This window comes from Mauremys reevesii, linkage group 5, assembly GCF_016161935.1.
Source record: "Mauremys reevesii isolate NIE-2019 linkage group 5, ASM1616193v1, whole genome shotgun sequence".
Taxonomy (NCBI): Eukaryota; Metazoa; Chordata; order Testudines; family Geoemydidae; genus Mauremys; species Mauremys reevesii.
In genome coordinates this window covers 2,500,229-2,514,900 of record NC_052627.1, presented here as the reverse complement: position 1 = coordinate 2,514,900, position 14,672 = coordinate 2,500,229, and positions in this window count along the sequence as shown.

Sequence of the window (14,672 nt, the reverse complement as noted above, 5' to 3'; positions counted from 1 at the left end):
AGGGGCTCCATCCGAGGCCTCCCCTGGGAAAGACTCCGAAGGGGGGAGGTTTCACTCCCCTCTGCTGCAAAGGCATTCCTGGCCAGCTCCACCTATTGTCCTCTATCCTGGGGCGCAGCAAAAGGCTGGGCAGCAGCGGCCCCCTTCATTGTCTTGTGGGGGACCTCCCCCCGCCACACCTAGGGGGACGTTCTGAGCCCGAGCCTTCCTTTTGCTGCACGTCCCCTGCACCAATACCCAGCCCTCCAAGGTGGCAGTAAAGGGCCGGCCAGCAGAGGCAGGGCCAGGGCCTCGGTTCCGGGGCAGCAAGCGGGGGACAGCGGGGGAAAGGAAACCTCCCCCTGGGGTGGGCCCGCTCCCTTGCCTGGCAATGTCCCTGCTGCCCTCTCCCTCGTGGGCCTTGCCAGACTACACATGATGGCGATCGGGTGCACCCGGTCATCTGGGCACTACGGGGGGCTGCCCCCAGGGCCCAAGTGGGATCAATGGCAGAAGAAGGAGGGGCAGCTACAGAAGCTGGGCCACCAGGGTTGCCAGCAATAGCAGGGCCAGTGACCTACTGGGTCTCGGGGGTTCCAGGCACCTCTCTGTGCCAGGCCAGGGGACAGTACCTCCAGACATGCCCCATCGCCTGGCAGAGGTAACACCGGGCCTCCCCCGAGGAGTAGTGTACCCATGGTAGTGGGCCCCATGGTAGGGCACTAAGAAGACTGCCCGAGCGCCACCCTGCCAGCGGAAGGACAGGACATGCTGGAGGGCCAGTTGGAGAGGGCTGATAATGGAAATTGGCTTCCCTAGGGTGGAGAGGAAGGGTAAAAGGTCAGTGTTAGGCAGGAAGGGCAGGACGGAGGTAAAAAACACACATATGCCCAGGTCCTCAAGGAACTCAATGGGTACATATATATGCCCCACTGCCAGGCCCTTCTCCACCACCTCCTGGGCAGCGGCCTCCAATCCAGGAAGACGACGATCCTCCCATACATTGGGAGGCTGCCACCATGGCCGTGGGCTCCACCACCCGCACCAGCGCCTGCATGTAGGTCTCCACTTGGGGTGAGGCAGGCACCAGGAAGCAATGAATGACATAGTGGCATGTAGAGGGGCTGCAGCCACCTGGGCATATGCTCTGGGGGGACACGGGCGGAACACCCCCAGAGCTGGTGGAGGGAACAGCAGGCAGATGATGGGGCCATGGCAGTGTGGCCAGACCCAACCATGGGGTGTGAGGGCTGTGCGTTCTGAGCAGGGCCCTGCAACATTATGTATCTTGGGGGAGCATATTATAATCCCCATCTTCCTCATTTTCATATAATTGTGATCTTGCATATAAAGCATGCCTTGTAAAATATCAGGGGAAAGGGTATGATCTGCTAAAAGTCATTTCTCTGGCTATATATGTATATCATTAATGCATATAAAGTTAGGAGAACTGTGTATTGTGGTGGTCACTAAACATGCTGTAAGTTGGGGAAAATCAGCCAGATATTAGCTCCCCAGGGGCAAAAAGCAAGGAAAGTAACCCACAGCCGGGCGGAATGTCAATCAACCCATCAACAACCCTTGTCCAGCAAGGGAGTTACAATGCGATGACTCATCTGCATGAGGCCACAGCAGGGGAATGGCTCAACCTTGCTTGGAGAGACTCAGTAAAGCTCACCTGACTGGAAGGTGGGGAGGCAAAGCCAAGAGGGAAAAAAGGACATGCTAAAAGGGAGAGAAATTTGCCATGCTGGCTCTCTCGTTTCCACCTACATCTACAGACCCACCACCAAGCGACTGAAGCGCTGAGCAAAGGTGAGCGCCTGGCTGAAGAGCAACCAGCCAGCCTGTGATGAGAAGCAACTAAGTTTGTAAGGGCACTGAATGACGAGTTTAGAATGCTTTTTTCTTTTATTTAATTTGACCCAATCTGACTTGTTATGCTTTGATATAAAAATACTTAAAATCTATCTTTGTAGTTAATAAAGCTGTTTATTCTACCTGAAGCACTGCGTTTGGTTTGAAGCGTGTCAGAGACTGCTCTTGGGATAACAAGCCTGGTACATATCAATTTCTTTTTTAAATTGACAACATATAAACTTGCAGCGTCCAGCAGGCATAACTGGACATAAAAGACAGACGTTCCTAGGGTTTTGTCTGTGACCAGACATATTGGATAGTGTCATTCAGTTGCATGTAACTGGGAGCAGCTTTCATGCCAGAGACTGTAAGTGAACAGCCCAGGAGTGGCTGTAATCACAATTATTTCAAGATTTTTCTGTCAGGCTCTTAATCAGGGATCACTCACTAGAACTAATTTTTAACCCGTCAACTCTGCAATATCAAAAATAACTTTGAGAAGCGTGTGGGTTTCATCGAAAAACCCAATTAACTTCTGGTAATGTGTAGCAAGCATGACTATGCCACTGACACCGGGGTCACAGTGGGGGCCAGCTATGGTCACTCAGTTAGGGTGAACTGTAACGAATAGGCCAAACAATTCCCAAAAAGGTGGTGGAAAATCCCCTCGTTGGAGGTGGCATAAAGAAATCGATTTCAAGAGCACTTTAAGTGGACGGCCCCAGGCTTAAATCGAGGTAACACTGCTAAATTCGAGCTAAAATCTAGTGTAGACCAGTCCTTAGCTTTACCAAGCGAGCATAAAAAAGTTTCTTCGTTACATTACTGAGCACTCAGAAGTCCAAATACTATTTCCCTTAAAGTGATACAGCCTCAGCCATCCCTCCAGGTACCCACGTCAAATATGATGAAAATTTCTGTAAATCTAAGTAGAGTCAGGAAAACCATATACCTTCTCAATTGTTGTGGTGAGACAGAAGATTGGGGCTGTCAGAATGTGTGTAGACTATTGCACTCTAAAGAACCTCACCGTAGCAGACTAATATACAATGTCGGGGTTTGAGGCTGTCCTTAACTGCTGCCATTGAAACAAGTGGTTTAGTTTATTAGCTCTTCGCAGTGGCTATTATCAAAGTGCTATTAGTCTACCCCATTGGGCTTTGAGCTTCACGCCGCACAATGGAATGGTGCCTGTGTTGGAGAGGTTTGGCTGGCACTTGATCAAGGCACTCCTGATGCCGTGGATAAGCGCAGGCACACTGAGAGTCCTCTCCTAATGAAAGAATGAGATCGACTTTCCCTGGAGAATAGACTTTCTAAGTGAATCACCAGCCATCTTGGGCAACCCATAAAAAAAAAACCCTCATTATTACCTCAACAGTTTAACACTGCTATAGAAGAATCTTTACATGCTGACAACGTGGAACTTGGGTTTGGTGAGAACTATGGGCTTGTTCAAGACCAATTCTACTGGCCACGAATGAAGACACATCTTTAGCAATAGTCTAGTTCGGGAGCCTGGTGTATTCCACGGAATTCCCAGGAACTCTTTAACATGAATATCATCAGGCGCATAGGTGAGTGTTTCTTCCTCTCGAGTAACACATTGAAGAAACTGCGTGTTTGTGTGTGTGTGAGTTTTGGTGGAACCGCTTGGATATGTGAACAACAGTAAATTCTGCTACAACAGACCATTTAATCTCATCTTTAAGGTTATTGCAGTTCTCACTATTATACTGGGCCCTACTGGAATTTAAAGAACGCTGTTGGTTTTAGTAAGCATGTTATCTCCTGGATCATGGAGCCCCATAAGTTAATGTCCTGATGTAAAAGCTAGCCGTGCCACCCATCTGAGCACTTCAACCCTGTACAGTGCTTATACACTGCGGTTGGTCCTATCTCTCGGGCACTAGAACTGTAACAATCTTTGGGAAGACCACAATTTATGATGGCCGTGGGGACTCTAGAACTCAGACTTTGTCTCTATTGGTGAGAGTGGCTGCTGAGTTGGCCGCACCGTGTGTACCCCAGCAAATCAATATTGAGCGCGCAATTGGCCCCTGGCCTGTGTTTCTACCTGGGAGTGCCCCAAAGGAGAAGCTTAAACAAGCTGGGACCCCTGATTTTTGTAGCTAAATTGAGTGCTTTGCTGCATCAAGAGGGAAAGACAAGAGGACAGCTGTTACCCCAAAATCTACTCCCTGAGCTGCTACAAAGGAAAGGAGGTGCTGATAATTGCACAAGGACAATCCATGGAAGAATCTAGTCCTCCACCCAATGAAGGAATTGGGGACGGTAAGCTAAGATAATTCTTTGGGCTAAAGCCTACTCCGTTGTAGAGGCTGACTTGTACACTTGGCTGAATGAAGCAACCCAGATAATGGCAATGTCTGGATACTACCAAAAGGCAACGCCTAGCTGAAAGTTGGAGGGCAGCAGCCTCTCATTGTATTACTGACAAGCAATCCTTCTGCTGGTGCTTTGGAGAATCTCCATGCTTTAGACAATCTAGCTGGGACTACTGAGAGTGGAGCCGAGATGTACCTTCGCTTCCTGTCACATATCGAGAAAAAGGTGACAAACTTTGACAGTACCTATGCCGTCTAGATAAGCTACTACATAAGGTAGTGGCAAAGATGGGACTACTTGCTACCCGCTTAGATCAGGTGAGGATGGAGCAGGAACTGACAGTCGAATTCCCCCTCCCCAACCTGCACTTTTCTGATTCACCTCCGAATCCCCACTCCGGCATGGGACAGTGATTGGCCAGTTGTTCCCAGTTGACGTAGCACCTCAGATGCATGCTACAGCGTCAAGAGCAACCCTAACGACTTGACATACAATTGTTTTGATTTTGGAGTGTCCGCTATCCCTGAGGAATGGAAACCGTGCTTCTGTAGAAAAATGTTGAACGTGCTGATGATGATGTCTCCCAACATGAGTGGGCTGTGGGCTGTGTGTCTAGTACGCGGCAGGAGCTCAATCCAACTGACTCTCAAGCTTGTTGCAAACGAACCCGTCTCTTGGCTCCAGCTGAGGTGGCAGCTGTTCGAAGACACTTACATGACATAATGCACGCTTGACTAAGTAGAGTCAGGAAGCTCATATGCCTTCCCAATTGTTGTAGTGAGACAGAAGATTGGGGCTGTCAGACTGTGTGTATACTATTGCACTCTAAAGAACCTCACCGTAGCAGACTAATATACAATGTCAGGGTTTGAGGCTGTAAGTGATTTAGTTTATTAGCTCTTCGCAGTGGCTATTATCAAAGTGCTATTAGTCTATCTCTTTGGGCTTCGAGCTTCAAGCCGTAGAACGGAATGGTGCCTGTGATGGAGAGGTTGGCTGGCACTTGATCAAGGCACTCCTGATGCTGTGGATAAGCGCAGGAAAATTGACAGTCCTCTCCTAATGAAAGAATGTGATCGACTTTCCCTGGAGAATAGACTTTCTAAGCGACTCACCAGCCATCCCAGGCAACCCATTAAAAAAATTTCCAACTCATTATTCTCTCAACAGTTTAACACTGCTATAGAAGAATCTTTACATGCTGACAACGTGGAGCTTGGGTTTCATGAGAATTATGGGCTTGTACAAGACCAATTCTACTGGCCACGGATGAAGACTTATCTTTAGCAATAGTCTAGTTCGGGAGCCTGGTGTATTCCACGGAATTCCCAGGAACTCTTCAACATGAATATCATCAGGCGCATAGGTGGGTGTTACTTCCTCTTGAGTAACACATGGAAGAAACTCTGTGTCTTTGTGTGAGACGTTTTGGTGGAACTGCTGAGATCTGTTAACGACAGTAAAGTCTGCTACAACAGACCATTTCATTCGTCTTTAAAGGTTATTGCATTCTCACTATTATATTGCGCCCTATTGGACTTTAAAGAACGCTGTTGGTTTTAGTAAACTCGTTATCTGCTCTGCATCATGGAGCCCCATAAGTTAATGTCCTGGTGTAAAGAGCTAGGTGTGACACCAATGCGAGCACTTCTACATGGTAAAGTGCCCATAGACACTGTGGATGGTCCTATCTCTCGGGCACTGGGAACTGTAACAATCTTTGGGAAGACCACAATTTATGATGGCCATGGGGACCCTAACACTCTGACTTTGTCTCTATTGGGGAGAGTGGCTGCTGAGTTGGCCGCACCGTGTGTACCCCAGCAAATCGATATAGACCGTGCAATTGGCCCCTGGCCTGTGTTTCTACCTAGGAGTGCCCCAAAGGAGAAGCCTAAATAAGCTGGGACCCCTGATTTTGTAGCTAAATTGAATGCTTTGCTGCATCAAGAGGGAAAGACAAGAGGACAGCTGTTACCCCAAAATCTACTCCCTGAGCTGCTACAAAGGAAAGGAGGCACTGATAACTGCACAAGGACAATCCGTGGAAGAGTCTAGTCCTCCATCCATTGAAGGAATTCGAGTCGGTAAACTAAGATTATTCTCGGAGCTAAAGCCTACCCCGTTCGAGAGGCTGACTTGGACACTTGGCTGGACCAAGCTACCCAAATAATGGCAATGTCCAGATACTAACAAAAGGCAACGCCTAGCTGAAAGTCGGAGGGGCGCAGCCTCTTATGGTATTACTGACAAGCAATCCTTCTGCTGGTGCTTTGGAGATTCTCCATGCTTTGGGCGATCTAGCTGGGACTGCCGAGAGTGGGGCTGAGATGTACCTTCGCTTCCTATCACATATCGAGAAGAAGATGACAAACTTTGACAGTACCTATGCCATCTAGATAAGCTACTACGTAGGGTAGTGGCAAAGACGGGCCTACTTGCTACCCGCTTAGATCAGGTGCGGATGGAGCAGGAACTGACAATCGAATGCCCTCCCCCAAGCTGCACTTTTCTGATTCACCTCAGAATCCCCACTCCGGCATGGGACAGTGATTGGCCAGTTGTTCCCAGTTGACGTAGCACCTCAGATGCATGCTACAGCGTCACAAGCAACCCTAACGACTTGACACACGATTGTTTTGATTTCGGAGAGTCCGCTATCCCTGAGGAATGGAAACCGTGCTTCTGTAGAAAAATGTTGAATGTGCTGATGATGATTTCTCCCGACATGAGTGGGCTGTGGGCTGTGTGACTAGTACTCGGCAGGAGCTCAATCTGACTGACTCTCAAGCTTGTTGCAAAGGAACCCGTCTCCTGGCTCCAGCTGACGTGGCAGCTGTTCGAAGACACTTCGGATAGACATTGCAGATGGTCGTATCTCTCGGGCACAAGGAACTGTCACAATCTTTGGGAAGACCACAATTTATGATGGCCGTGGGGACCCTAACACTCAGATGTTGTCTCTATTGGGGAGAGTGGCTGCTGAGTTGACCGCACCGTGTGTACCCCAGCAAATCGATATTGAGCGTGCAATTGGCCCCGACCTGTGTTTCTGCCTGGGACTGCTCCAAAAGAGAAGCCTACACCAGCTGGGAATGGAAAGAGTGCTTCGGTAGAAAAATATTGAACGTGCTGATGATGTCTTCTGCCGACATGAGTGGGGTGTGTGACGAGCACTCGGCAGGTGCTCAATCTGACTGACTCTCAAGCTTGTTGTAAACGAACCCGTTGCCTCGTTCCAGCTGAGGTGGCAGCTCTTCGAAGACACTTACATGACATGATGCCCGCTTGACTAAGTAGAGTCAGGAAGCTCATATGCCTTCCCAATTGTTGTGGTGAGACAGAAGATTGGGGCTGTCAGACTGTGTGTAGACTATTGCACTCTAAAGAACCTCACCGTAGCAGACTAATATACAATGTCAGGGTTTGAGTCTGTCCTTAACTGCTGCCATTGAAACAAGTGGTTTAGTTTATTAGCTCTTTGCAGTGGCTATTATCAAAGTGCTATTAGTCTACCCCATTGGGCTTTGAGCTTCACGCCGCACAACGGAATGGTGCCTGTGTTGGAGAGGAGGTAGACTAATAGCACTTTGATAATAGCCACTGCAAAGAGCTAATAAACTAAACCACTTGTTTCAATGGCAGCAGTTAAGGACAGACTCAAACCCTGTGTAACAGGGCGGTACTCACCCCTGCGGCGCCTCCTACTGGTTACTCCGGGAATTAGCTCTTCTTCCAGTGGAGCGCCCTCTGCAGGCTGGTGATCCACCTGTTTTGCTCTCAGCCCCGAGTCCCTCCCTGGACCTGGTGCCCCTTTAACTATAACTGGGTCTCCTCCTCCCAGGGGAGCCCCCACCCTACTATCCCCACTTTGCCTCAGTAGTGGCCACTGACAGTCATGGTCTAGCCCCACACCCTGGGGCAGACTGCAGCATCGGCCCACTCATCACAGGCAAAAGGGGTTTGGACCTGCTGCTTTACCTACTCCTGGGTTGTCCCTTGCAACCCCCAGTACCTCTTGCCCTTTCCTAGGCCGCAGCCTGGGGCTTTCCAGGCTGGAGCTTCCCTAGCTCCTCAGCCCTTCCCCAGCCCTGCTTCACCATAGGTACCTTCTCAGCCTCTAAGCAGCCGCAGCCGCGTCCGGGTCCGGGTCCAGGTCCAGGTCCAGGTCCATCTCCCTCTGGAAGCAGAGAGAGACTGACTGCTCCTGGCTTCCCTGCCTTCTTATAAGCCCTGTTCAGTTTGGGGCGTGGCCTCCAGCTGCAGCCACTTCCCCAATCAGCCCAGCCAAAAAGCCCCTTCCCAGGGCTGTTTTAAAGCCCCAAAGGGCAGGAGCGGGTAGCCACCCCGCTACACCCTGACATTGTATATTAGTCTGCTACGGTGAGGTTCTTTAGGGTTCAATAGTATACACACAGTCTGACAGCCCCAATCTTCTGTCTCACTACAACAATTGGGAAGGCATATGAGCTTCCTGACTCTACTTAGTCAAGCAGGCATCATGTCATGTAAGTGTCTTCGAACAGCTGCCACCTCAGCTGGAGCCAAGAGAAGGAGAATTTAAGCTCCCAGGCTCATCTTTTGAAAGTGTTGTGCAGGTTTCCTTTGAGGATGAGGACTGAGAGGTCAGATACAGAGTGATCGCTCTGTGAAAAGTGTTCACGCACAGGTGATAGGGCGTTTATCATTTTGAGTTCATTCGAGAGCCTAGTGTCTGGTTTCACCCACATAGTTGAACTGTGGCATTTAGTGCACTGGCTGAGGTACACCACATGTTGTGACTGGCATGTTTGATTCATGGATCTTGAAAGGTTGTGTCACGGGATCCTCGGGGTGCAGCCTGAGACTGTGGGACCACTGTACCCCCTGAACTCTCTCCAGCCTGGGCTGTCTCTCACAATGCCTTGCTAATGACCAGCAGCAACCCCTCCAGGAGCTGTTATCACTCAGCACAACCACACGTGGAGCCCCACACCCAGCTAGATTGCATGAATGCTCCCAGAGCCACTCATGAATCACACAGGGAAAGGCACCAGCCAGATCCCCCCAGCTCCCAGCACTGTACCCCAGGAATGTACCATCTTGCACTGCTCAAGACGAGCAATGCAAATTTACTAATTGGCTGACCACTTCATCAGTGGAAAGTGGATATACGCCAGCCTTTGCAAACCTGAGCAGATTACCAAACACTTCAGGCAAACTCACTGGTAAAGATAAACGGTAAAACAAATTTATGGACTATAAAAGAAAGATTTACAAAGTCAGTGTTAGTTACCAAAATAAAATAAGATAAAATAAAATATAAGCACGCAGTCTAAACTCTCAATCCTATTAGACTGGGCAACATCTAGATTAACCGGTTTTTCTCACCCCACTGGATATTGCAGTTCATAGAACACAGATTTCACCCTTGAAATCTGGGCCAGTCCCCTCAGTTGGAGTCTTCAGAGTGTCCTTGATGCTTGCAGCATAGGTGGGTGAAGGAGAAAGGCGAATCATGGGCCTGATCTGTTCTGTTTTATACCCTCAATCTCACGTGCTTGGGGAACACACAAGTCCAGACATGTCTGGTGGGCATTGCTGAGTCTCCAGGCAAGGTTGAGCAATTCCCCCGGTGTGGCCTCATGCAGGTGAGTCACTGAATTGTAGCTCCCGTGCTGAACAATGGCTGTTGATGGGTTGTTTGACACCCGCCTGGGCATTGGTTATTTTCCATGCTGTTGCCTCTGGGGACCTAATATCTGGCTGATTCCTCAATTTACAGCATGTTTAGTGACCATCATACAACACAATTCTCATAACTTCATATGCATTAATGATATACATATATGGACAGAGAAATGACTTTCAGCAGATCATAACTTGTTCCCCTGATGGCATGTTTTATATGCAATATCACCATTATATACAGATGAGGAATATGGGGGTTACAGGATGCTCCCCCAAGGTATAGTATGTCACAGTGTGTTGTCGGGGGTGTTGATTATTGTAGCAGTGGAGATGTGTCTGCAGGTTTTGCATCTGTTGTTGTGACAGGGCCTGGTGCCACTTTGAGTTGGTGTGTCCTGGTCTGTTGGGAGCTTGCTCTGATGATGAGCTTGGAGAAGTTGAGGGGTTGCTTGAAGGCCAGAAGAGGGGTTTCAGGAAAGATTTCTGGTCCCCATTGTATGAGTTATAGTTGTTTGATGGTATGCCATATGGGTTCCAGTATGGGGTGGCAAGTGACAACTAGGTGTGTTCAATCAGAGCTTTCACTCACAGGACACTTGATGAGGAACCCATCCAAAAAGAAATCTTTCCTGAACTCCCACCTTTTATTTAGCTGTCACGCTGGGAATACCTTTCCCAGACCTGAAGCAGAGCTCTGTGTGGCTTGTCTCTCTCATCAACAGAAGTTGGTCCAATAAAAGATCACTCACCTTCTCGCTCTAATATCCTGGGACCGACATGATTCCAACTACACTGCATACATGCAGCAGTAAGTCATATGCCTTACAGAAGTGTACTTATATTCTGTCAACGCAGTTATCATTAGCATTATTTGTGATCTCATCAATAGCCTTTGTGTACTGCTGTATCGCCACACAGCTTTTCATCATTATTTTTCAAGGTCCACATTTCTCCACCCTCAAAGCCCCTTGTCTTATTTGGCTCCTGGCATTGTCAGTTTCTCTACTCCTTTCTGCATCTTTATAGCACCCTTCTTTTAGCCTACTGGTGTTTCTCTCTGCCAATCTACTGCTCTGCTTTCCCCTTCATTTCCATCTATCTTAGGTATTGCGGTAGCCCCCTTTATGGTAGTGTTTGACAACCTGACAATCTTTAATATATTTACCCTCCTACATCCCTGTGAGTCAGAGTAGTGCTATTATCCCCATGAGGCAGCTGGGGAACTGAGGCACAGACTTGTGCAAGGCCATGCAGGGATCTATGGGAGAGCAGAGAAACAAACGCAGGTCTCCAGAGTCATTGGCTAGCACCAAAACCACTGGACCATCCTTCTGCTCTGAAAGTATTCCCCCACTTGTCCTCCCATTTCTAGTAACAGCCCCAATACTCCCTTCCTTCTCCACTAGTTTTGTCTTCTGCCTAATATTGCCTCCCAGTGTGCCCCTTCCTGTCTCTGTCTGTACCTCCCTCCCCTATTACTCCTTCTGCAGCATCTGTCACGTCACTCCTTCCTGGGCCTGATCGACAGTAGCAAACTAGAATCAGGTTCAGTCCTTCACAAAGACACAGTGATGGAAGCTGTAGTGTAGAGAAGTCTTTAGATGATGTGATGGAAAAAATGTGTGAGTTCTGTCTACAGTGTGGTATGCAATAGTGGGTCCCTTGGTGTGGTGGTGTGTGGACAAGGGGCTTAGCACTCCCTTGCCCAGGCCTAAGGGCAGAAGTGTGGGAGGAGGGATCTCTCTGGACCTAATCTGATGGAGGAAAGGGAACTGTGTACTATGCCCATGTTTGATCTTTTCCCATCTGTGGTGGGATTCCTGTCAGAAGAGGAAACAGGGTTTCTCCAGGGCACTACCTTTGAAAAGCAGGCCATGGGCTCAGCCAGCTTCAATTGGGAGCTGGCCTGGCTGGCTCAGCAGTGGGGAAAGGGCAGGAGATTTCCCCCAGAATATTTGGTTCTCAGTGTGGCTCCTTGGCACACCTTGCAAGACAAAAGATGGAGTGCTAAAGTGGTTGCCCAGGCCAGCTGTCACTGTGAGAAGACTATGGGGAGAGTCCATCTTCCTGCCCTGAAAGACCTACAAGATAAGTCTTGGGGTGACCCCGCGACAGAGATGGGAGTAGTTTGGGGCAACACAAATGGGGCAGACAGGAAGCTGAGATGGTAAGTGCAGCAGCAGTTCGGTGGGTAGTTAGGAAAGCAGAGGTGGGCACTAGGACAGAGTTGCCACCTGTCCTGATTTTTTTACACAATAGTCCCTGTATTCAAGATAGTGTTCCACTACCAAGGAGAGCTCAGCTCTAGAAAAAGAGAGACCCTCTGTTGACTGGATTGTACACCTTGGCTGGGGGAACCAGTCTGAGGTTCATCTCCCCACCCCATGTCTATCAATGGGTTTGTTCTCCCCAAAGAAAACTGACAAAGGATAAAGCACAAAACAGGGAACAGATTTATTAACAGGTCAACAGTTAAGCAAGTAGGTAAAACACAGATAAGTGAACACATGTAAGCATATCAAATAAACACTAAAGGACTCCCAAACGTAACAGGAAAGGGGCTAAACACAAGCCTAGGAAGGCTATAACAGAATAGAGGGCTTAAAGCCCTGACCCAAGCTCGATCCCCAGATTAGGCTAGCATACAGACATATGTTGCTCCTTTACCATACTCTTGCAGCTTGATGGGTAGCTCACCCCGACACAACTGGCTGGACTCCCGATCCAGGTGAGACTGGCAGGTACTAGAAACACGGCCTCAGGACAGTGAAATGACCACTCTGTCTTCTTCTCGTAGATCTTCTTTTCGTGGGTCATGGAGGGTGGATGTCAGTTGAACAATTAGAACAGCAGATGATGGGCCATCCTATGCGTGCAAGGTAAGAAACCCTCCTGCCAACCCTGATGTGGTACTAGGCCTACCTATCAAGGAGACAGCAGCACTAGCTATTTCTTAGAACAGCAGCACACTCTGCCTCCAGGATGGGCAGCCCCACCTGACTGGTGAACTGGCTTTATATACTGTCCCAGTTGCGGGGCAGACTCTCAATCAGGTGACCTGCCAGTTTCCCGCCTTTGGGCGGAAAAAAGCATCAAAACCAAAAAGGGTGGGGAAGAAGGGTACCCAACATAGATTCCAGGTTGTTGCTGGAAATCCAAGGTGGCATGTGGGACAAATGTGAAAAATCCCCTTGCCCAAAGTGCCCTGGGAAAGATGGGCAGAGTGAGAAGCCAGGAGCTCTTGAGTTCTAGTGCTAGCTCATTCACCAGCAGCTATTATTTCAGTCTGTTGCACAACTCTTCTTTTTGAGGTCCTGTTCATAGTCATCTGTAGAAGGCCAGCAAGCGTCATTCCCTTCCTTCACAAACATTGCTTCTGGCAGAGCTAGAACACAGATCTCTGAAAGGGTGGATCAACTCTCAGCCATGCTGCCTTTCAGAAAGGCTGGTCTGCAACCACTAGACCAAATTCCCCTCGCAGGACCAGGCACAGAACCCAGAAATCCCAATACCCAGGGCCGTCCTTAGGCATACGCAGCACACACAGCTGCCTAGGGCACCATGACATTTGGAGCACCAAATTGCCCCAAATGTCATGGTGCCCTAGGCAGCTGCATGCTGCATACGTGGCAGCACCAGCCCTGGCAACCAGCCCTATCCCTTGGCTGGCCCCCCTGCAAGGAGCAGGGCAGTCCTTAGGGGAGTGTCGGGCCCCGGACAACTCCCTCTTACCCTTCCCCCCTGCTCCACCCCCGGCCCGCCCCCATTCCACCTCTTCCCCCAGAACCCCGCACTCACTGGCAGCAGTGGGAAGCGGAGTAACCCACACTCACCAGCAGCGGGAAGCAGAGAGACGCGGTCCCAGCCCACTCCACTTCCCTTGCCCTGGCTCCAGCCATGTCCCTCGGGTTGGGGAAAGGATGCCCCCAGCTCTCACTGGCAAGGGGAAGCGGAGTGCTGCAGCTGGGAGCTGGTGGAGTAGAGTGGGCTAGGGCCGGGCTGCTCCACTTCCCGCTGCTGACGGTGGGGGGGGGGGGGGATCCCTTCCCCCAAGCACCCTCTCCCAAGAGACACGGCTGGGGCCGGGGTGAGGGAAGCGGAGCAGACTGCTCCTGGACCCCCACTAATCCCCTGGGCCACTCTGGGCCTGTGGGGCCCCCATAAGTGGCTCCCCACAGCTCCTGCCTCCCAGACCTTGGGGGGGGGAGGCCTGGGGCCCCACAAAGCCCCCCACAAATGGCTAGGGATAGCCCTACATTGGCAATATTCTACTGTTCTCCCCAATATTCTACTGTTGTCTAGCAAATGTGTGTCACTATTGGCAAAAGACACTCCCCCACCCCCAGCAGTTGGGGTGCAGAGAAAGTGACAGTCTGATTTCACAACCCCCATGTGACAAAGTGGGGTTTTCCCCCTTGTTATGTTGTATGTGAGTCTTACTGTCCTGTATGGACACTGTACCTCAGTTTCCCTGTGTGTTGCACCAGTGCCTAGGTGGTGGGAATTGGGGGTGTGACTATTGCTGAGGCCCTTGGGGCAGGTGAGACTGCTCCAGCTGTCTGCATGTAAGCGATGGCCGGTGGCCTTCATAACCTGAGAACCAGGAGCGGGATGCGACCAGGTGACACTTTGCCTGGGAAGGAGGACAAAGACCAGAGGAGGAGCAACAGGCGTGTCAGAGGCCAGGCAGCAGAGTTCAGGGCAGTCTGCCATGGGGGGCTCAAGGAGGGAGGAGTCCAGGGCATCTGGGGTTCTCCTAATATGGACTTGGCTGAAAAATCACGGATTTCTGTGCTAATAAGGTTTGTGCTATG